Source organism: Pagrus pagrus (genome assembly GCF_965226575.1).
Source record: "Pagrus pagrus genome assembly, chromosome: 15".
Lineage (NCBI taxonomy): Eukaryota > Metazoa > Chordata > Actinopteri > Spariformes > Sparidae > Pagrus > Pagrus pagrus.
This window is the reverse complement of record NC_140199.1, coordinates 25,153,095-25,178,395: the sequence shown is the minus strand read 5'-3', so window position 1 is coordinate 25,178,395 and position 25,301 is coordinate 25,153,095. Positions and strand designations below refer to the sequence as shown.

At 45.3% G+C, this 25,301-nt stretch overlaps 1 protein-coding gene across 7 annotated transcripts in view; it reads right to left on the bottom strand.

Moving 5' to 3' along the window:
• The window catches only part of zmiz1a (zinc finger, MIZ-type containing 1a), a 108,455-nt gene extending 83,844 nt beyond the window's left edge, over positions 1-24,611 (bottom strand). For all 7 annotated transcript variants that reach the window (XM_084375076.1, XM_084375072.1, XM_084375080.1 and 4 more), the window contains exon 1: positions 24,427-24,611. The gene's annotated coding sequence lies outside the window, so the exon portion shown is untranslated. The remainder of the gene's footprint in view (positions 1-24,426) is intronic.
• Positions 24,612-25,301: the final 690 nt, after the last annotated feature.

Sequence of the window (25,301 nt, the reverse complement as noted above, 5' to 3'; positions counted from 1 at the left end):
AAGGCAGGAGGGAGTTTGCTATACTGCCCCATTTACTCTACCTCCTAACCCTGCCGGAAAGCCAATGAACCAATGAGCAACTGCACCACCTATCACACTGCCACTGCCGTGCCTGTACACTGCAGCAGTCCTGTATATCCCCCCACGCGACCCCACCCCCCACTGCACAGGAACAATGTCCTTCCTAAAGGTTATCAGCAGCCTGGCTCTTGGTCAGCCCTCATCCTGAGTCCATTACACGCACACACACCCACACACACACACACACAGCTGCAAGATTCACTGCCTTAATACACCTCTCTTAGTCTCTCTTCACTGCTTCGCTGCACACTTTACGGGCTGATACAAATCCAGTGTAGGCCCAGAACACTTACACACAAGTTTGGGATTAGCCTGCAAACAAGTTCTGCAATGCAGTTTAATTCAATGAAAACTGGGATGAAATACAAAAATGATCACATTGCATGACCCTGATTTTAAGATTTAACCCCATTCTCTCTGTGTGCCACACTTCCTCCAGCCATGCTGGTGAGGTTATTGCCATCAGTGTCCAATATTAATGATCAAATACCTGTGAAACTAAAAGCATTCCCTCCAGCCTCAGCTGTACGTTGTGTAAGCAAGTGCCGCTAAGATTAGCATGCTAACAGGCTAAACTAAGGTGGTGAACCAGGTCAATACTACATGCTTAACATGAGCATGTTAGCACTGTCACTGTGAGCGTGTCAGCATGCTTATGTTAGTATTTAGCTCAAAGCAGTGGCACGGCCTCACAGAGCCCCTAGCATGGATGTAGACTAGGATACACAACATGGATTCTTTCCAGTTTCAGCTGATATGGATAGCGTTAATTACTTGCTTCTCATGTCCAATAACGATACGATTTCACACATTTATATTTCAAGTTCCTGACCTGTAGTTTATGCACACCTCAGGGTAAGAAGGGCTAAGATATATTGAGCCAAGACGGATGATGTATTATTCCACCGTTCTAATAGGGTTTTTAATGCTAGAAGTCTTTTCCTAGCCTCTGAACCATTGAGGAACAGGTGTTGTAAATAACAATTGTGTTGTTTTCCTCTGAAACTGTAAAAGAAAATGTCCACACACGCACCGACATGTTTGGCTCTCAAGTTGACTGGGGTCTTCTTGTTTTTTTCTGTGTTTATTGGTGGCTTGAAAAACCAGCTTTCAATGTGCAAACAACCAGCAACTGTGTCAAAGTTTGTAGACGCTGCGCTTGTTAAGTCACTGAAAGCAAAACCACTTCAGCTCTATCCATCAGCAAGAATGGCTGATAATATACATTTCCTAATATTAGCACGACAGTTTAGCAGTTCTGATATAGACGCTTATTTTATGATAAGGAACACTTTATTACTTTTAAAATAAAAGGCAACACATCTATGAACAAAAAGAAAATATGTAAGCAAAGAAGTCACACTTATCTCCTGACTCCTCATTTCTAATTACATAAAAATAGATGATGATGATATCAGTGATATGAGAGGATCTACATCTAGATGAGTGAACTGCTTTAGTACATATTTGTCTGTTTGCACCTTGACAGTCTATCTTTTGAAAACACCATGCCTGCTCAAAATCAAGGTAAACATACTCCACAGTTGAGTGCTCACACTTAAAAGTTTAAAAATATGAAAAATGACCCAAATTCTTTCCTTCTCAGGACTGAATCTAAAATATCTCCTCTTGATATTGAGAAAACAATGCATGGATGGTTTAAACAGAGGGGGTTTATGTATGGAATGGGGCCCCCTGTACGCCCGAACACCTGCTCGTTCATTTAATCCACGAGAAGAAGGGAACATACTGGAGAACATACTGTGTGAAGAGGGGGTTGACTTTGGACGGAGGCCAAAAAGAAGAGGACAGGGCGGAGGAGAAACCCATAAATACGCAGGGAGGCGAGCAGGTGTCGCAGACAAATGTGATTTACGGGGTCTACGTCCTGCACAGTGCTGACAGGTAAGCCTATTAGGTTGATATTACCCAGCTATAACACGCACCGATGGACCCTCTTAAAAACCTGTGTGTGCAGCGAGTGTGTAAAGGTTATGGGTTTAAGAGAAAGATTATAATATCCGATTGTTAAGTCGGTCATACATTAAATTCTGGATATTCAATTATTATGTTAAAGCTGATTTGCAATTGCATCGTTTCTTTTCAGGTGACGTCATTTAGCCACCATGCAAGAGCAAGAGAGCTACGTTCAGCTTCCTTGAGGTTGGTAAAACAACATCATTGTTTTATTACAGCCGAGGATAGACTGGATTAGAAGAGCAATACTGGGTAAATGACATCGGCCTTGAAAGCTAAAGAGTGTGAGAGGGAACTAAATAGTGAGACGGCGGTGCGTTTCTGCATATTGGAAACTGCCGGGGAGCAATCACCGAAGAATGCAAACGTTTATGAGAAACTAAACGCACTAGAACATCGAGCAGAGATCTGCAATCGAGTTTCACTTGTAATACCGTGCGAGAGACACGAGGCTACGGGAAAATTGCTACCACTTGAGCAGCACACTACAGATGGTGTTGAGAGCAACACAGCACAAAGCAATGTGTTCCTTAATAATGTGGTGAATATTGCAGTGAAAAGCTGAGTGCTTCCTACGAGCTTCTGCAGACTCTGGCTTTTTTTTTTTTTTTTTTGCTCCCCTGTCAGAAGTGTGAACTCTTTCATCCCGGATATAAGAGGCTGCGGTAAAATCCTCAAAGAAACTAATCGTGTTAAATGAGGTTTGTGTCTGTATCTATGACTTCTGAGTGTGTGCGTGTGTGTGTGTGTGTGTGTGTGTGTGTGTATGTGTGTGGGCTGTGGGGGGTAACTTATAGGTGTCTCAGAGACTAAAAATTCCCGTCGTCGAATCTAAACTCTGTGTCAACTCTCCACTCGAGCCAGACGTCTCCTGTTTCATTTACTCTTAACGCTTCAATCCTGGTAATCGTATCTGATGATGTGGCTGCTCATTGACTGAGGTAAACCAATTTTCTGCGCAAAGACTTTAAAGTGATTCAAATGCTGAAGATGACAAAGCCCAAGTTTGCCTGTTAAAAGCCCTTAACACCACAGCGTTTACTTTAGCTTCCTGGGGGGGATCCTAGTCTCAAGCGACTGCTCAATTCATACAGACAGACTCATGCGCACACTTACATGCTACACACACACACACACTCATCTTATCATCCAAGGCTGAGGAAGCAGGAGCGTTATAAAAGCCGACCTCATCTCCTTAAAACAGGCAGGGCTGTCCCTGGGCGTCTTAACACAACTCATCAACTGTTAAACCAGAGAGAGAGGCAGAACAGTAAAAATCAATGCCCCCCAACGCGGCAAACAGCAGTCGATGATGTTAGGTGGAAGAGGAAAGAGCGAGAATGTGCAGCAGTGTCTCGAGAGGTAAGGAGAAGTGAGCAGGAGGGAGGGAAGGGAGGAGACAGTCCACACTGAGCTGAAAGCAGTAGGCTAATATATGTAATTGATGACCTCTATGCAAATAGAACAACTCTAAAAACCAGAGAATGCAATTTAAAGCGGCAGAGACTCTGAAATCGATTGGCACTGTGAGTGAGAGAAGCCATTTCCCTCCAGCCAAGATAAAACACTTTACTAGGAGCTGTCAGATACTTATCAGGAGGAAATTAGCAGAGGAATACCATTTTCCTAAACAAACAGGTCAAGTGTTTCTTTCTCCTCCTCCTGGAGTGGTCTCTCGCTCTCCTTCACCACTCTGATATCATCATCTGTTATTTCCTCCTGTTTAAATGCCAGCAGTGAGGAGAACTGGGGCCGCGTTTCATTCAGATCATTTGTAATAAAAAGGAAAAAAAAGCGCCATGCAGGCAGGCCCTGTGCGCCGGCGGGAGCAGGTTGCCGTTTGAAACGGAGAAGATGAGGTCTCTCCAGTTCACCTCGGCTCCCAAGAGCAGCCCAAAAGGCCTGCCAGCACCCGCACGTACACACTGACGCAAGTCCGTCCCGAATCTCCATGCCAGATCTCACCAAAACAATATTTGCGTTTTTTTTTTTGGCCTGCAGTCTGTGTTCCTGGCTGAACGGAGGGGGAAAAAAAGAAAACGAAAGAAAGAAAACACACACACAGAACACAGCACAAAGAGATGTGTCGAAGGCAGCAGCCCACACAAGACAGCCTCGTCGGAGAGAGAAGAGGGCAGCTCGGCGTCAACATCAACACCGGTTCTGCAGTCATCGCTCAGCAGGTAATTATGATAACAACGTGTTCCCTAGGCAGCTTCTCTCTGATTTAGTTTCCGAGCACTTACCCTTCCTAAAATCTCCTCCCGATAACATCTGATATGATTACAAAGTCAAGATCCTTTTCAAGGAGCGCCCACTTATGTGCCTCTAATTTGGTGTATAGTAACTCTCCCTCTTGTGACTACTCAGTGATGCTTCTCATCTTATTGTGTATGCTTAGTTAAGATGTTCAGGTTTTCATAACATTTTGGAGAACGCCATGACATAAATGAACCTCACCTACCAACACCATCTGTTATTGAGCGCTCCGCTGCCTGCTATTACCTTCAATTGTAAACACAGCCTTGCCCACACGGGGGAAATACATCATTTCACTGTGTCTGTTATCATCCAGTTTTAACAGTGGGAGTTTGGCCCTGAATGGAGTCAGCGAAGTTGACCCTGTGATTACCTCTGCGATGCTGCATTTTCCTCGGCTGTCATCACAGCCGACCCCTTAAACAGCCAGTGCTGCTCCGCGACGGGGCCAGGCTGTTGACATACTGAAGACATTTAAGATAATCCTGGAGATGTCTCTGTGTTTTCCAAGATTACATCTTCAAAGGGGAAACGCGGCCGGCAGCCTCTACTTGAAAGGAAGGGAGATGCGGAGGGCTCTTGTTCTGAAGGAGGGGGTGGAATAGCTCAAGAATGCAATCATGGTTTTGGAGTGGAAGAAGGCCTGTCCTGGCTAGCTAAGCTGGCAGGAGGGTGAGAGGATAGGAGGGAAGGGGGGGGAGTGGAATCAGGGAGAAAACACACCTGTTGGATGGGACAAAACACAGAGAGGTAAAGAAAGGACTCTCACCTGTGTGACCTGACAAAGGCTGTAAATCACACGGCTCATCTGTGGCCCGGCCCTGCCTTTTATTACGTTTGGTATGCTGACATGTTGAGGTTAAATGGTCAGGTTTAGAGGGCAAAACACACACAATAATACATGATATATAGCCTACAATGTCATTACTTTGTTCATACATGCCTCTCCTCAGAAAAGTCATGTGTTTCTCTGGTTGTCTACAGTTTTAGCCCATGTCCACAATAATGTCAATACACTTGTTTTTGTCTATGTGTCATTCACAAACAGCTGTACAGTCTGTGGCGACAGTTGTAATTTCCTCTGTGGCTCTGGAGGAGCTTTCTAAAGTATGAAGAATAACCCTGATGATGTCACCAGGGTTATCTCTGTTTGGGTTTGGACATGGCAACTGAAAACTGAAAGTTTAGATATCTTAGATACATCCTCCTTTAGTACCCCTTTAAAGGAGGCACTAAAGTGAGAGTGTGTACAAGTCTTGAGGGGTACTACTGCATATGTGAAAAAGTAGTATAAAGCTTTTTGTGGCTCCAGAGGAAGTTGCATGTAATCCGATAAATTACCTCCGCTGATTGTGGGTAATGTAGGCATGAGGTTTTGAAAAAGAAGAAGAATGTGTGGAATGTGATATCGCTGGTTCTGTTGCATCTGTTTTGATCATTTGTTTTTAAACTGTCCAACAGTGTTATCCAGTGGGCTGCTTTTCAAAATCAGGTGCCTACATTACCCACAATGCAACTGAGTGACATCACTGGAGGTAATTTATCAGATTACATGCAGCTTCCTCTGGAGCTACATGAGATTTTATACTACTTTTTTTCACATATGCAGAAGAACTCCCCAAAACCAGTAAACACATTTCAATTTATACATTTGGTGGAGTTGCCCTTTAAGTATGTTTCTACTGTTGGTCATTTCAGTGCAGATGCCAAACTTTTGGAAACAATCTGAAATGAATGATAGTATATGCTAGTGTATCGACCTTCAGACTCTTTAAGTGCTCCTTTGGATCAAAATGTGACAAAGTGTGATGTCTGCCAAGCATAAAGAAGTCAGAGTTATTAATCCCTGCGGGAGGATATGTATGCTGCATGTGACCCATCCTGACTATTTAGGACTTAGGAACTTCCTGGTCCCCAGGCTCTGTACTGTATGTGCTGCAACTCCAGTTATCATGACCTGACAGTTCTCTCCCACAGAGTGGTTTACATACTGCATCACCACAAAGCTTTTCTAGATACTTTGAGTGACATTTGTGGGGAGCTGTGAGCTGCTGCGCGACCACTTTACATCTCCAAGCATGAGACAAAATTAGAGATGCTAAATGATACGTGTCACACACACAAGTGGCTTGGGGAAGTATTAAATAAAAGCAAGAAATTATGACTCATATCGGCAACAAATGTCAGCAGTGACGTCCTATGTGGCTGTGAGCATCTCTTAATGACTCATGGAAGTGTCGGCTAACGCAGCTCTGACGGACATAGAAATCATTCAGCGGTGTCCTTTCTCTAACTGCTGAACAGCACTGCGTTACCATTAGTGCTAATTATAGGACAGGAGTAGGAGAAGGACAGAAGACGGGGGAGAACTTGTGAAGAACACAGAAGTAATAATAGCAGTTTCTACTACAGTATCAGGCAAGAGTTGAGCCTTCTTCGCGCCTCCGTTTTGCTCAGTTCTGCTTCTCAGCTGGCTCTGTGACATCATCATTGAGTCAGCGACCGGAGCCCAGAGCTGGGATCAGAAAGCACAGAGTGAGGTCTGTCTATTATCTGCTGTGCATACTGTACGCCATGAGAAGGCACAAACACCCAGACAAAGAGGCACACAAGACGCACAACCACCAGAAGGCTATTTCTGAGCTGCGGACGGAGGAGAGACGGAAGAAAACAAATATGTCATCAGCAGGAGGCCGGGGCTGAGTAGATGAATCAGTTGAATCATGATTGAGTCTCACAGGGAGGAACTTATTTTAGAGTGTGCGCGGATAAACGGCGATGGAAGTGCAGACAGACTAAGCAGCAGCGTTATGCACAGCATCCGAGCGAGCTCTGCGGTGGGCCCCTCCTCCGTCCCTCCAGCCTCACTAGCCACGTTTGAAAAATTAATGCAGCAAACTGACAACACTAAGGACCTCCCTCTCTCTCTCTCTCTCTCTCCCCCCTCCCCTTGTACCAAACAGGATCAATTACCAAAGCAGGGCTCCACTCAGTAGCGCTAAAGAAACAAGAGGCACTCTCCATCACAGCTGTGTGTGTGTGCGTGTGTGTGTGTGTGTGTGTGCACGAGCAAGTGTGCAGGCAGGCTTATGATGAGCAGAAAGAGGAGGAGGAGGTGGTAATAGTCTGTTTGCTTCTCTCTAATGACAGCAGCAGAGTGGATTAGTGAGCCTCCTAACCCATCAGCATCACTCCTCCCAGTAAGTGACAGAGCATGTAAATAACCGGTTGTGGCCACTAGCAGGAGGAGAGAAAAGGAGGAGACAGGGGGGAGTAATAAACCGAAAAATGTGTGTTATGTGGACGTTTTTTTGGCGCGGCTTCATTTGTATGCAGGTGGGGATTTTCGAGGAGTTCCATTTCTACAACATCAGCCAAGTTATTCAAATGCAGCGCATGTGACTGGAGAGGATAACATAAAGAAAGGCATCAGCAGAAATGGCAGCAGCAGGCAGTAATCCCCCGGCCAGGCCACTTGTGTTCGCCACGCAGGCAGGATGTGCTGTCAGTGGCAGCACCCATACGGGCCTTATCAGTGGCAGCCATAGGGCTCCTCTAATAACCCTGCTGATGCTCCGCGCTGCAGGGACAGACAGGGGAACGGACAAACAGACCGACAGGCAGGCAGGTTTCACTTCCACACTTAAAGAGAGCGCCTGAGCGCCAGGTATCAGCCTGTCGCTGTGCTTGTGTGCATGTGTGTGCACAGGCTCTGAGTGCATTTACTCATTTCCCTCACTTTGCTGCGTGTAATGCTCTGACAGCTTCATACGTGCTGTCACTTCACCTAAATGCACTCCAGTGTTGACCGCCCCGTCTATTAACCCCACACACGCACGCACGCACACATTTTGCATTTACGACAGCGCTGTCTAAACTCATGCTGGCGCTGCGGCCCCCAGTAGGAGCATATCTGACTCCAGCATCATTATCGCCATTCAAAAGGTCAACCACAGTGCTTCCAGCCTCTTCTTTGTGATTTATGCCTTTGTGCTATTACCTCTGTTCACATTAATCTCCATCTGTAAATCTAATCAAAGCGCCTCGCCATAGCTGCTCCTGGCGCTCTCGGGACAAGAAGCCGTGGCCGACGGGGAAACAGCTTATGTAAATACACGCCGCTGTTGACACAAGATGGGCAGCACCCTGTGCCTCGCCGATCAGGGTGCAGATAAGAACAGCCATCACTTTATTTCTTGTTACTTTTCATTTACTGTCAGCGTTCTTCTCTATCTTTACATCCCTTCCATTTGATATACTTTTCATATCTCCGGGAGCATTTTTCTCACCTCATCTCAAGAGACAAACGTTACTGAGCAATGCAGACACAGTGCAGTAAGACTCCATTTGTAGTCAATGAATAACTTGAATATTGACACCAGTAAATGAGGGTGTCACTCACGATGACACAGAAAGAAAAAAAGAGAGGCATTTTCTAATAGAGGCGCTGCCAAGCGTGCTCCGCCCTTATGTGAGCCAATAATCATTACCTTCAGAGAGGCTCCACGGCCGATTGAAGTGCCATAAAAACATCTACTCTCGCGTGCCTTGAAGCAGCCTCGGAGCACTTTGAGCAGAGTGGCCGGACGCGGCGGCCACATGCGGCGTTAAGACTTAATCGGGTCTCCTGTGTGGGAGTATGGTGGTGCTCTCTGAGAGAATTCCCTCTGCAAGGGGATGATGGTGATGGGAACCTTGGCGATGACACAGAGAAGCCCGCGGGCCTGTCAGCTCGTTCTCCAGGCTGCAGCTCGGATCAGCACTCAGCTCCGGAGAACTTCCACCGCCGCACTGACACGCACTCATACACCGGCTGACACGAATCTCCAGCAACACTTCAAACATCCACTCAGTCCCTCAACATCTTACTCGACATGTGGTGTGTGTGAGAATGTTGGCATGAAGGCGGGCTGAATCATTCGAGCTATTAAGCGAGACATTGTGTGGCACACAACCATCTCGAGATGAAGCCTAGATATGCCGGAACGCAGAGATGTTTGAGCTGAAAAACATATCAACAACTTATCTAACTCAGGTAAGCCATTAGCAAAACATAAACCTATGATAATATCAATCTGAGTTTTATAAATGATGCCTTAGAAGTCTAGAAATCCTTTGACAAGCAGATAACAGCGACAAAACCGACGCTAATTGTCGCAATCTGTTGTCAGGATCACCTTTAAACAAGCCCCCCCCCCGGATGAGGAGAGTTTTAAGGAATCAATACACAGCCCTAATTCCTTTGACAGATATTATCAACTCAAGATTTCAAGATGGTGACTGATATTTTATGTGCCACCAAAATGCAAGGAGAGAGCTTTTAATAATTGATGGTGCTGGAGCAGGGAGATTTTTAACCGCTCTCCTCCTGTTATCAATCATTAATGGAGTTTCCATCAAAAACACTTCAACCCCTCAAGTATCAAATCTCTCTTGAAGGTGGAGGGCCCGGCATTCAAACATCCCACTTAATCAAAGGGCACACGACACGCTCCCCCCTTTCTCTCATTTTCGCTTCCGCAAATTAGGATAATAACAGCACAAATTGCAAAATTGTTCACAGCGCAAGTGTAAAAGTAGGCATTTTAGCTGAGGTCTTCTTGTGAGTGATGAGGGTTAATGGGAAAATTCGAAATGTTTAAATCACAGGGGGGGAAACAGCCTGCCAACCAGCCACTCTTTTCTCTCTTTCCCGTGTATATGCGAGCTGTTTAAAGCTCGATCTATCTATCCGGCTCGCTCTGCTCTGTAAAGCTGCAAGGCCTGCCTGGTCAAAGTCATTCAGGACACGATGTGCATCAGTGACACTCACAAAGAGCCATAACACTGCCGCTACCCTTTAAAAACAACCACAAGGTTACACACAGCGCTGCAGTAACAACCACACACACACACCAGGGACAGCTAGAGTTTACTGCTTTGGCCTGACTTTAAGGGATCAGCCGAGATCCCTCCATCCTTAAAGTCTGACACCCAGCTGGGGTTACATTGTGTAAAATGTACTTATATCACTGCAGCATCTTCTCCGACAATCCCACAGCCTCACATGCCACACACTCATCACACTCGCACTCTAGACTACACTGCGCCGCAGCTAAGTGATCGCAAAAATGATAGAGTATTCCTAATTACCCATCAAGATGGTTTTGACAGTGTTCTGTGTGCCAGTGATCAGTGTCATGGCGCAGCGCCAGCAGCGACTCGGTTCTGTTTGATTTGTAGCTGCAGCTGAGTAGCGGGTGGTACACCGGGACAGAGCTGCAGTGGCACTCTTTCACTTTCTCTCCCTCTATTTCTCCCTCTGTCAACCCCCCTCCTCCACCCTCTTTCCCTCCCCACCACACATATACGCTCAGCCATACACACTCGCACTGTCCTGTTTCACTGGGCGACCTTGCCTGTCATCAGTATAAAACACCTTTTCCAGGCTGCTGCATAACAGGCGCACAGAGAGGACAACACTAAGAGGATTCTGTCGGAGAAACTTCTGAAGAAAAAGTGCAAAAGAGAGCAGGATGCATCGCGACACAAGGCTCACAGACACGCTTACATATAGTGCTGAGATGATCGGTTGCTTAATGGATTAACAGACCGGTAGAAAATGCATTGGCAGTGACTGATAATCCAGGCACAGCAGTGCTTTGAGATGCTAACGTCAGCTTGCTCACAGTGACAATTGTAACATGCTGATGTTCAGCAGGTGTAGGCTAATGTTTGCTAAGTTGACCTTAGTTTAGCTCGTTAGCATGTCAACATTTGCAAATTACGACACAGCACAAAGCACAGCTAGGGCTGATGGGAATTAGGGATGCATCAGCCTGAACAGACAGACCGACAGAGCCATGTCACTAGCACAGCTAAAAATTACAATCACTGGATTCAACTTCTCAAATATGAGATTTCTCTGACGGCAGTACTTTGGGCAATAAGAATCTGTAATGAGCATTTTTCACTTTTTAACTCCATTTTTTTCGATCAAATGATTTATCAATTAATCAAAAATCAACAAACAAACAAAAAGAGTATATTTGCTTGTTGCAACCCTGCTTAGAACCTATAAAAGCTATAAAAGGTGTATGTTGAAGATGTGCACACACAAATGTAATGAGATACATTGTGACAAATGTGACAAAATAATACACATCAAGGTGAATGGGTGTTACTGAGCACAAACATGAACCTATTAAAGAGTGATTTATACAGTGTAAGCACACTGTGAGTCTCGGTGCTGTAAGTGAGCAGAATTAATGCACAGAGCCAGCCAGCTAATATTTGCTCAGTGAATGTTATCTGAAATTTGCAGCGTAGCTAGTTTTTTTAATGTCTTTAAAAGTGTACCTTGGCCACGAGTTTGTCTGGTCATATGAGCCGATCTAATCTTAAACCAGTGCAGCAGCCTGGTATATTAACTCACGTAATATAATCTCATTTTAATATGTAAACAGTTATTTCAGTCTTACTTATCTGCACTTGAAAGCGCATTGACATTCACATCAAGAGGCCATCATGGGCTTGGGGCCCTGCCAACTAAGTGTCACAGGTCAATTATCTTCCAAAAGATAAGAGCCGTGTCTGCCATTTATCTCATCTCGGCCTGATTTCCATCTCAGGGATTTATACTTAGTAAACAAGATGCGACGGTATTCATTTTGAAAGGGGACAGGCGTCATAAAGGAAACTAATCTGCTCGTCACACATGCTAGCCTTTTACTTGGGGACTCTGCTGACTCACATGAGATGCGCTGAATCAAAGGAGTCACATTCGGTGATTCAGGAGCTTTGTGAAGCTTTGAGTTCATCAAATGGGTCTACTGCTTTATCTTAAAGGACCATACCGGTGGTTTTGTAGCATGGTTCCAGGTCTCTGAATCGCTGCCCACATTCAAAAGGTGTTGTGCTCAATGACAGCTGAAAACAACGGAGCCAATCAGAGCTTTGTATTAAGAATGAAGATCATCAGAGTCAGAATAATACAGGTTGTACAGGTTGTTGTAAGTCGACTTACAACTCTTAAATCTGGACGGGGTAAACGTTAAAGGAGACATATAATGCTAATTTTTAGGTTCATCATTTTATTTTGGGTCAGTACTAGAATAGATTTACATGCTTTAATGTGAAAAAAAACACATCAGTTTTCTCATACAGTCCAGTGCTGCACTCCTGTATTTCCCCTCTGTCTGAAACGCTCCGTTTTAGCTCCTGTCTCTTTAAGGCACCCCCCTCCCAACTTCGTCTTCTCTGATTGGTCAGCTTACACATGCCTGACAACAACAGCAGAGCAGCTGTGCTAAATTAATTCTTATGTGCCAAACTAAAATAAATTATGCAAATGTGCGACATGGTGACATAGTGTGATGTCACAAAGTCACAGAACTAAAGGAGTACTGACGGGGCATTTCAGGAGCAGTGTTTTCTGTGGAAGTTAGGAGTGTCAGTTGGTGCAGACTTTAACCTTTGACGTGCAAGAGCTTTTACATGCACAAGAACTGATATAAAACCCTGACGGAAATGAAAAAGCATAATATGCTTCCTTTAAGTTAACTGCTGACATCATACAGAATAAAGAAGTGAAAACAAACTGACAGTCAGTCTTGATAACCAGGATAGTGGTTTTGATAGTATGCTGAGCTCCTTCACTTCAAGACCAATTATAACCAACTATTTTAAAAATCATCTTCAATCACAACAATCCATCACAGAGCCGTTGTAACCTTCACGCCTTCCTTTTTTTTTTTATCAAAGTTGCTCCAAACTGTGTGGTATTTTAGTTGCAAAATGGGATCATTTTCAAAACTCTCCAACATCTGAGAGCTGACAGTCGAATGCTGAAAAGCACTGACAAGCTGTGTTGTCGGAAAATCAAGTCGGGAGGCATGGATGTGTGCATGTGGTTTTGGTTGTTTCTTGCTTTATAAAAGGTCGCACTCGGATCTTAGATGTTCGAGCGTCTTCAAACGCACTGACAGCAGGAGTTTTTGCACTCAACTGTCAGCTGCATCACTACGTTGAGATAACATAACTTAAGGGCAACTAAATACTGTATGTACTGTGATAGATTAGCTATCGCAATCAAGCCTCTGCAAGTTAAAGTTCATGATTTAGTGAAATGAACAGAGACAAATGGAAGCCTAGGAGGCAGTGTAAGCGATTTGTAGTTTGATTGTGCTACGGCATGCAAAACACTGGTATGGCCCTTTGATAATGACAGCGCCTCATTCAACATTTCACATTTCCCCATGAACATCTGAGCCGAGCATTCACCAGGCTTGTCATTTGGCATGAACTCACCTGTTTGGAACAAAAAGCTACCAGTGCAACACCAATAAATGTCAAAACACTGAGCGGGATCAATACGCAGCCATTAATCTCTCGAGAAGGTATGTGAAGTATCAAACTTGGCAGACGCTGCGTATGTCAATCCACAGTAACACTCTCTCTAACACGAGCGAACAGCCGCAATTAACGCCCTTTTATTCATTCTGTCATTGGTTTTGTCATTAATGGCGCACCCCCAGGCGCAGAGATCCAGTTTAACTGTCAAAATCCTCCTTTCAGATCAGCTGCACATCATTGCAGCTGACGAACAAGCCTGAAACAAGCGACGTATCGCTGCTCTCTGCACCTGCGAGTCGAAGACATGGGACTTTGCCAGCCCGGTTTGACTTAGTGCTACAACAGTCCAAATGACAGCGATCCGCATACAGACAACAAACAGCTTAATACCCTGGCGTGTGCGCGGCTGTGCGCTGTGTGAATTTTAATGAGAAAGACCAAAAACGCAGAGATAGAGCTCTCAGATCGTCTCCCATGGTGTCTGGACTGGCGACTGCTACTCTTCATGACCCCAATGCTTCGAGCCACACAGATCGGATCAGGGACACTGTGCGACAGATGTCTGCCCTGGCGCTCTGTTCCAGGCATGAGTGCTGCTGGCACACACACCAAAAGAAAAGGGGTGGGGAGGGGTTCAGGAGAGAAACAGGGGGAGCACGGAGGAGAAGATGGATGGCACGAGAGAAAAGAAAACAGAGGGGAAGAGGAAAACAGGAAGGAAGTGGGTGTCTGCCCTCGGAAATCAGACGTCACACCACGCAGAGACGAGATCCACTCTGTCATGTTTCTGTCAGACAGCAACCAGTTTGGTCGGAGAGTGACACTACAAGTTTAGACATACCTCAAGCTGTGACTCCCGCCCTCACTGACCCAGGGGAGGAACAGGAGAACTCGCATGCACTACATCCATCGCCATTAGTGCACTTTTCAAAAAATCAGTTCTGAGCAGGCAGGAAGGCTCACTGAATAATGAACTTGTCTGAATCTCCGGTTAAAAGGCTGATAACACTGAAAGAAGAGAGTGTTCAGAAGCCACTGAAACTCAACATATGACCTCCGCACAATGACTCTCCCACTCCACTTTTGGCTTTGAGGAGCAAAAAAAAGCAGATGAGAAGATGGGAGCTAATTATAGCCTCACAGCAGGATGGCCAGAAACAAACTTGATTATCATCATCGTCAAGAAGGCACAAAGGAAACCTGCTGCCTGCCCCCTTCCACCACAATCCAATAGAGAGGCTTTTAGCCTTCGTAATGATTTACAAAGTGACAAGTCAAACAGATTTACTGTGACAGCCTGAAAGGGACCAGCACGAACACTATTATTGCTCACGTGACCAGACCTCCAAGCCCTTCTCCTATTCCCCTTTCCTCTGCCGCCTCTCCTCCTCTCCACTCCCGCCTGTTCCAGGGGACAGCAAAGAATGAGGCTGGCTCAATGAAGGCAGGCAACAAGCCTATTCAACCCCTCCACCCCACCTCCACCCGCTCAACACGAGCCCCCTTCAAACGAGAGGGAAAAAGCTCCGCTTTGTGGAAGTTAGTTACTTAAAGCGACAGAGCCCCCTTGATAAGCATCTGGTCACGGAAAACTTGTGGCACGGACTAAATGCAGATACCTTTGTACAGTTTTAACACCATTACCAAAGGTTTATCAGATTTAATGAGCCATGAATGTGAAGCAAATTCTCAGCTTGCAGGAGCAGCTGACGGCGTTCCTGCAGCAGCCTTGGCCCTTTCCAGTGGCCATGAGACGCTGCTAAAAACACTTATTAACCTGCAAAAGAGATCATTAAAAATGTAAAAACAGGCAACTAGCTTATCATTATTAATAGTTTTGGATAAAGAAGGTGCTGGCTCTGCTTCTGTTTTCCATCCATATTCATCGGAAGGTATCTGTCGTGCCCTGAGTGACAGGATCTACATTTGACTTTCATTTCCGTAGCCCTGAAATATGGAACAAATTTTTGTTTGAGTAGCATCAGTCCCTCCAGGCCCTGAGACGCTTTGCCTGGTGCAGTCATCATTTTTTCTCCTTCTCCCCTCTTTCCTTTTTTTCTGGAAGGTGAAAAACACCTTGGCTGTTTCCAAGCTTTGAAAACAGAGCCACCCCTAAAACCATCAGAGCTGGCGGCAGAGAGATGTGTGCAGAGAATTCTCAAGGAGCAGAGACCCCTCGGGCTACGCAGATTCAGTTTCCCCCTTTCTGGCTTCCAAAAACAAAGGAATTCCAGAGAAAATCAGGGCAGGACCTCACCCCAAGCCAACACTGCTGCTGCTGCTGCTGCTGCTGCTGCTACCACCCCCACCTCCACCTCCCTCTCTCCTGCTCTCTCACACACACAGCACAGCAAAGGTGATTTCATGCAACCATCAATGAGACACACCTCCTCTCTTGTTATACAACCATGTTGATTTGATATCCGGGGAGACGTGACAAGGAGAAGAGGCTGCTGGTGTGTGCGAATGTGTGCGCGTAGGTAACACACTGTTTGGCCTGAATTCATATTTCACAGCCATGTCTGTCTGCTGATGTTGTTGTTGTTGACCATCACCATTCAGACCGCAGCCTCACATATTAGCGGGATATTGAGCAACAGCCTCGAGATGTTGTAGGTCGGGTCTCCCCCCCCTCACTCCTCCTCCTCCCCCTCCTCCCCCACTCCTCCAAATATACGAGTCAAACATGAAACGTGTGATGTCCTCACGTGTATCTTTAACAATGTCAACACATGCCATTCAGCTTCCACTCAGCTCCCACCGGGCAGCCAAGTAAAGGTTACAGGATGGCTGTGAAAGCAATATATGGCTGAGATGTGTAATAACCGCATTAGCTGCTGCTAATGTATTTAATCTGAGGTAATGGGTCGTTGCTGGGACGGGAGCAGACGCACAGGAGCTCGTAACAAGTTTCATGACTTCCTTCGACTGGATATATTACTTTGAGATTGACTGAAGAAATGTGAATATAGAAAGTAAGTTTGGATGTTTTGTAAAGAAAACTTAGCCAGTTAATTAGAAAAATGATTAGATGCAAAGAGGGGTGTCACAAGTAACCAGTATTGATGACAACCTTGATGAAAAATATAACACACATATGATAGTGTAATGAATCCAGTGCCTCTTAAATCATTTCCATTCCTTTTTGATCTTGCTTTGTCATCGTAGGTGGCGTTAATGTGCCGTACAGTGGTTGCTATTAAACCGAAAAAGGATAAGGCGCAGTAACGGTTAGCTAGCTAGCAAGTGCAATTGTTCTTCATGTACACCTTTTGTACAGTTATGGTTACACAAATAGACAAGCAAAACACACAGTAAACAAGGTGAAGATGAATTTCACTGATAGCATTTTTTATTCAAAATTTCTGTAGATATCATGATAATGTCGTTATAGTAAATTCTTTTGTCTGCAATAATAGTCCAGTGAAAATCTGATATCTTGACATCCCTAGGTGCAAATAATCTTTCTTATGGTGTGTTATGAGTACGAACAAGACTATTTAAACTAAATGTAAACAAGTCAAGAGCCATGCTAGCAGCAATGTGAGGCTGTGCTTTAAGCTGAATGCTAAGCTAAACCTGTGAGGTAGGTATAGCCTTGTGTTTATACCACGTTTATCATCTTGCTTAATTGTGTTAACATTTGGACAAATCAGACTTTGACAATCCAGCCAACACTTCCCTCAAAACAACAAAGAAAAGTCAGAGAATCACAAAAGTCAGAAGGATTCATCATCTGGGAACCATGAATGTCTGCCTGTACACCATTTTAATACATTTAATAGTTGCTGACATATTTTTAGTCCGGACTTAAGTGATTCAGCATGATTCAACAAAAAATGTGGGAGTGTGTCAGACATATTTCCTGCACAGAGCGTCCCTCTTCTTGTCACTTAGGCATTCAACAGTGTTTTTGGAAACTGCAAAACTCAGGTATCAGATGAAGATCTGATGAAATCCACCCAGTGTTCCTCACTCATCTCTAATATCTCCTCACTTATCTCGAATATCTCCACTCTCACAATCTCCACTTACACAACATGTATGCTGCAAAGGGCATAAGCTCTGAAAGGACTTCATCCATCCTCAATCAAAACATACACTGTACAAATTAAAGAAAAACTATGTACTGTACGCATGTAAAATCAAAAACACTCTGCTTTTTTCCTTGGCACGTTATGTTTGTGAATAATAACCCAGCCTCCTTTAAAATCATAAAACACAGGGACCCTCGCTGTTCTGTCAATAATGTTTGGCAGATAATTAAAGAGCCCTGGGAGACAATGATAAACATTGTTTAGAGGCTGATCCCTGGCAAGCGCCAAGCAGTGTATCATTGCTGTCTCCGGAATACACACGATTAGCCCGCTCTCATTACTGATATGATAAACGACGGCTTCCACCGCGGCTTTGGTTCGCTGGGAGGACGTACTTGTAACAGGAGGGAGATTAGAAAAAAAAAAGTGGTGTAACACATTGGCCCTGTAATAGAACGGGGATAAATGAGAGAGATGGGTTATCTGCAGATAATGTTTGTGATATTTGCAAAGTCAGGTCTGCAGCCAGTTATAGTTCTTTCAACCATATATTCTACATTGTTGGGATCACTGCTTAATAAAGTGGACTTTATTTGTTTCAGCCCCACCTCCTCCATCTCACCCTCTCTCTCTCTCTCTGTGAAGTTAATGCTGCAGCTCGGCCACGGCCCACCAGCCCGTCTCTCTTTACAGTTGGTGTATCCACACAGAGGTTTAAAATATGCCCCTTTATCTGAGCCGCCCAGGCGGGAAAATGAAAGGGATGTCAGTCCTTAGAACCCTGGGAAAGCGCCTGGCTCCAGCCGCCAGTGTCAAAACCGAGGGGAGGGCACCGAGCGGGCAAACACACTGCACACAGTAATAGACTTTTTCTGTCGCTGAGCAATGTCGAAAAGCGGGAAGAAAACAGTCTTAGCAGGGCAGTGGAGCTCAAGATTACATGCCAATATGATTTGAGGGGCTCTCCATAACAACCACGACTGGCAAGTGAAAAATCAACATCTAGCGTAAAGCCTTCCCCAACGTCTGCTTATTTGCATGCACCTCTGCAAAAGAAAAAATGAAAGCCGCTGTTCAATCATCTACCACGTTTCACCCTTTGCACTCTTTGCATGAGTAAGAATTAGTGTTATGTGAGAGCAGATATTGCACGACTCCCTCTCCCCCTCATAACAGCCGAAGAATAAAACGCTGTCCCTTTGCATTAGTAAATCCTAGTTAATTTACTTTGTCGGAAAACAAGGAAGTATGTATCCCTGGAGGCCATGTTGGAGACAATTCGGCCGCCTTCAGAGAATCTCTGCCATCACTCTCAGTCTCCCACGCAACCTCCACCAGAAAATCAACATCGCGGCGCACTCGGAGAGACAACAGTGCCGACTAGACAAGAGACTGTTTATAGCACAAATGATATTATAAACACAGCTTGTGGCGTATTATCTTTAGAAAAAGATTCATTACAGCCTATAAGCTAGGAAGATTTGCAGCGTGCTGAGAAGAGGGTGACTAAAGTGTATGTAAAATTAATTCACATAATCTGAAATCCTCTTCAAAACGCATTGCAGTTGTTTGAAAACATAACAGGTTTTGACTTATTGACTCAACCCAGCAGGCGCAGTCCTCTGCTGGACTGGTTCGTCTAATACCTGGCATGAACTCAAGCGGCGGGACAGGCTTGCATGAGAGCGAGCCGGAGCGCGGTCCTCCCTGAGTGGCTGTCTGGCAAATGTGAACCCATGTGGGACGCTGTGTAAGGTGTGAAGACCTCTTGGAGGAGGCTGGAGGAGGCTGCAGCAGTCCGCGCTGGCTCGCAGGCGTTCCCCGGTATCAGGAGAGACAAGGCAAACACCGCAGATCAGTGCTGAAACCGTAAACCCACTGACCCAGCATGAAGAGGGAGAGGGGACTAATTAGTGACTGTACTTACAACTCAAAAGGAGAGGGAGAGAGATGAGGAGAAAGGACGGGGGGGTGGGAGCATACACACACACACACACACACAAACACACAATACACACAGAGCACGCAGTTGGAGGATGAGGACAATGAGTTTGTTTAGCTTAAACAGGATTTACAAGCCAAACAGACACACGCCAACGCCACTCACTCAGACACATACTATCTATTTTCCTCTCTATCGCTACCTCTTTCTCTCCTCCTCAACAACACAGACACACAGCCGAGACAGGCTCTGTGAGGATTTCATCAGCAGTAAAAGAAAAAAAAAAAAAAAAACAGTGAGGGTAATTGCTTGCGATGGTGAGAAGTCTTGAGTGCAGGCGGCAGCGGTGGGCGAATGGATGGATGGATAGAGGGAACATTTTGTTCCTCCTGTGCGGGCTCCGGCTCTCATATTGTTCCCGGTGAGGCCGGGTGTCATTTATGATTCAAGGGCCCCAGCCTCTCGACGGATGGGAACAGGACATGGCCATTGTGACGTCCCCTGCACTCGTTTCTCAAAGAACATCAAATCAAACATGCATGAGACGGTGACAGGGGCGGGCCAGCAACTTTCTCCCCTCACTCTCTCTGCCTCTCTGCACTCTGTTTTCACTCTCTTGTCTCAGAAAAAAGCACTTAGAAGAGGACTGCGTCTCCCTGATGCTGGTGGGGGCTCAAGGTTGAAGTGACGGCTCTTAAGAAATAGGAGTTAAGTTGATGTTTTGCCTATATTATAGCACTTAAACAGATACCTGTCTGCAACACAACAACTTATAAAGACCTACTTCATGCTGCTTTAATCACGGAGAACTTGCCTGAAGGCTTATAGGAAGTGCAATATACCTTTTCCAAAATCTTTATTTATTCAAGGAAGGGTTTCGCTGAGTGCAAACGTTCCTTTACAGCACCGCCCTGTCTCCCACACCTTAAAGTAAGCCCAGCGCAGCTACTGTTTTCTATGGTCTTCACACAATGCTGTTTGCTGCTACTCAACTGGCACCAGTCAGGTGTTTTGTTATCATTATCATTGTGAAGTAAATGTTGATTGCTCAATAACGGCTACAGAAAAATGACACCATTGACGTTTAGTGGCCTGGCATGATTTCTATCTGCTTTTGTGTCTCAATTGTAGACTAAATAACTTCAGAAGCTCACGCTTTTTTCATGTGGTGTTTGTAGTTGTTACTCTGAGGAAAACAGAAGTGATCCAGCAACAATTATACCACTTGGAAATGTGTGAGGGTGAAAGTGACGGTAAAAAATTGTTTTTTAAAGCACAATGCGATTACTTTGACTGATAGCGATGTGATTCATGATTAGCGGGAATGATCATTGTTGCATCAGTTTTCATTTTCACTGGAAAAGAAAAAAAACTGATTCAAATCACGATGATGTGACATTTGCTGGGCTCTGTACCAAACACACGTCTTCTTACATCTGGAGAACAAGATTTGTATGTCGGGGCATGTGTAGCCGTGCAGCCCCTCGTAAACTCAAAGGACTGCACTTCATTCACAACAATTCTCCTGACTTTCCCAGCCACCTAAGGAGTTAAAAGCCAACCATGTTTCAGCCACAAGCCGAACCACAGAGCAAGCTCTGCAGCTCTGGAGGACAGTGGTGACAGGCATGTGGCATTGAGGTTTTCTTATCCCTGCAGCTCATGCTGGTCCAGTTTTGGCTCTCTACACCAAACTGATGTCATCACAGTCAGTCAGCAGGATGATGAGTTACATCTGCTGGGCGCTTCATTTATTTCTCTTTATTAGTTACACTGCATTTACCAGGTCGAGGAGAGCTTAACTGCAGACTTATGGGTAGAATTACAACAGCGTTTAGGAAGCAGTTAAGTGTCTGACACGAGGGCACAACCTCAGCTCAAACGTGAAACATTTCAAGTTGTAACTCCCTCTAAGCGCTTATTCTGAAAATTAGACTTTAAAATGCTCCGAGGCAACAGAGTTTTTCCTTATTAAAAGACCAAAATAGGCACATTCAAAAAACAAAGGCTCAGACTAGATGAAAAGTGCTGCCAAGTCGAACCACAAGTGAGACAGGGGGAGAGAGAGAGAGACAGAAACAAAGGCTGACTTCTGCTCGGGACACGAGTGGGTGGGTTCGGGCTGACGGCGAGACACCAGACTACAAGAATCCATGTCAAGTGAACAGGCAGCAAGTTATTTCACAGCACTCCTCAAACCAACACGGAACAGCGAGATGAAATGTCAGGCTGTCAAAACATTGATTAGCGTCGGCCAGGTTTTAAGCACTTGGCAGGCTGCAGCTGTGCCGGCACGCGGTAAACAGCGGCGGAGACTGTGCAACTTGGTAAATTGCTGAGTAACAAAAAGCTAATTACTCAGACACAAGTAATTAGTTGTTTTTCCTGTATGTACTTCTAATCAGCATTAGCTTGCTGCTTCACACAAGTGCAAAGACAGGGAGTGAGGTGCATTCACTGCCTCTCTGGGAATAATGATTCTGAGAGTTTGGAGACTAGCTGCAGGTGTTTGAATCTGATCTACAGCATAAATGTGTGATGTAACTTGTTGCAGCCTGTCTGATCTATTAAAAATGATTGAGTGCTAATAACGAGATGTTGTTAAAAGTTATTAAAGCTCTGATTTCTTATGCAAATATGTTCGAACAGCCACATTGGCTAACGCTGCGGCTAGAAGAGAGTAATCTCCACATTCTGTCTTCTTGTTTGGTTTCAGGGAACAAACATATTGTTGCGTATAAACATACGTCTTCTTCCTCGAGCTGCAACTTGTAGCGCTGCCAGTGCATGTGCTGCCTCTCCGTCTCTCCGTTTTTCACTATTTTCACGGCATATTTCCGGCGTCACCTCCTTCTCATGGCCAGACTGTCCAGCCTCAGTGAGCGTACTTTCATTTGCACCCAGCCAGCGCCTTCTCCAAGAGCCTTAAAAACCCAAATTTGATTTCTAAGTGAGTCTACTGGAGCCTTCAGCCTGTTTAGTGAATCAGACACTCTTCTGTCTTGTCTCACAGTCTGGCTGGCTGGCTGGCTGGTTGCAGAGAGGCCCCATGAGGGACAACAGAAGGAAAGAAAACTCACACACACACTCACACACACACAAACACGCACACTTCCAAGTTTCAAACAGTTGCAGATGGCTTTAATTCCTCGCCCTCTTTCTTTCACAATTTATCAGGTAACCCGCTCTGAGCGAGCGTGCCTTCTTTTCACGCTTTGCTGCGATGACTTAACACTGCTCCGGTTCATCAGAAGGAGGGAAAAGCATGAGGAGGAAAAAAAACAAAAAAAAGTCGAACAGCACTAATTAATGTGGTGCGGCTGACAAGTGTTGCTGCTGAAACAATTTCATTACATCACCAATTTAAATTACCAAAAGGAAGGAGACACTGGAGGGTGCACCCGACCAAGAGCTGTTTACACACTCTCTCTCTCGCTCTCTTAGCGGACACAATAACATGAACACCTGCAATCCAACGCAATACTCCTGCAATAAACACTGACTGTGGGATTTCTAAGGAACCGGCAGCTTTTAGTTGTTTGAAGGATTTGTTGATTTACCGCTGCTGGTGACGATGACGGTACATCCACTTGTCATCATACCTGCACACTCAGGCAGATGTGTTTTTACACATTAGATATTGCTGAACATTTTTGGCATCACTAACCAAGCACCCTTTAACTTCTGCGCCTTACTAACGAGGGTCCTTCTCTTTCGCCCCCCCCTCCTCCCAAAGTTGAGCCTGTCCTGTAGCAGGGTGCACTGTAATGAAAGAGCGGCAGTCTCCACCTCCTCCTCCTTCTCCTTCTCCTTCTCTTCCTCCTCCTGTCGGGAGCCCCCTCTCTGCTGCGCTCTGCCCCGGCTGGCCTCACATCCAGATGGGAGGAATTTTAACGGGGAGGGTCCGCCAGACTTGAGGCAGGAGGCAGCTCATCCACAGTCTGAGAATGTGGTACTGTATGTGCGGACAGACTCATTTGGGTGCAGCGAGGGCTTCGGTGCATGTAAATCAACTGTCTAAAAGAAACATTTACAGTGCATCAGATTCATTCATCTCTCAGCGTGTCCTATCATGGGCCCCTGGGGGTCCCAGTGACCTCACGTTGGGAGTCACTGATCTTTGAATGATCCCTGAGAGGATCCAATCAGTGTTATCAGTGCATCAGGATGGGACGTCACCGCAGCTGCATTGCATGGTGCTGTTTCAAAGAGCGGTAACACTAACATGTTGACATTCCTGCTAATTGCATTACAACAGGTAGCCGATGACAGCCCTGAAGGGAGTCAACCAGCCCGGTCACACCGCTGACTGTTAGCTAAGTGACATACATTCTCAGTTTAGCATCAACCGAGCCATCAGCTGATCGACCGAGACGAGACATTCACCCACACACACACACACACAGAAACACACAGACCTGCTATCACTCAGTTACTACTACCACATTCCTATCTTCACAAAATACACGCACCTATCTCCAAATAACCCTGCAGCCACACTGATTTGGCCATTTCGCTCCAGCGCAACTACACAAGACAGAGACGTGGGACACACAGCGCACACACGCCGGGATATCACGCCGCGTAAAGGCGCTCCGTTGCCGCTCACGCAGCCACAGTCTGCCCCGCTCTCTCTCTCTCCTGACACGAGTTCACCAGCGGCTGTTAAAGGTTTCCAGGAGGTCACCCTATTGTTAGCAGGTAGTGTCCGTCCAGCGGGAGGCAAACCCCATCTTGAGCGAAGCACACGTTCAAACCCCGCTCTGCAACCACAAATAAACCAGGCGCGAAACTTACTTTCAGCGAGGACCTCGGCGTCAGACCCGCGTATTGTTTCTCCAAACCTCGTGTTTACGGCGCCGCTCCTCTCGCTCGCTCGCTCCCTCCACTTCACAAAGACGACGCGAGAGCCCCGGAGACGGTGTGAGTGACTGACTGAATCAACTACCGTGGAGCACGGCAAGTTGAAGTGTCAGATTACACTGGCTATTCAGTTACCAGAGAGAGCCGTGCTCGGCGGTCGGTGCGAAAATGCGACCTAGATTCCAGCGGAAGGACACCGAGTGTGGAAGGTGTAACTACACGCTAATAGGCTGCTAAGAGCACATTTCACACTGGAGCGGAGTGCGGCTCACGGCTCCGGCTATTGTCTGCTCCTGGATCATTACAGTGCTGTTGCTTCAGTGCTGCCTCCTGGAATCAAACCTGTAGTTAGCACTTTATTCAACAGTCACTGTGATTTATTGTTTTAAAGCTATTAGTTAATAATAAAATACATTTGAACTTGCATCAATGGTAAAAGCTTATCGGTAACAACATTAACTGCAACAACAATACGAATATACTGTAATAATGATACTATAATAATAATAATAATAATAATAATAATAATAGCAATAGTAATGTAGGCTGCAAAACATATTTTTTATGTTAATGATGTAATGTGTTATAGTAGTGAGAAATGCCAGGTTTTCATTGAAATACTTGTTAGTGTATTAACTTTAATATTCTATAAGACAAAAAACAAACAAACCTGGCATCCATTACCATTTTTCACTTTTTTCTGACATTAACGTCATTATTATGTTAACATTGTTGTTAACATTGTTGCTCTTATCACTAACATATTGAAAAATATTTTTTGCAGCCTAAATTATTATTATTTTATTATT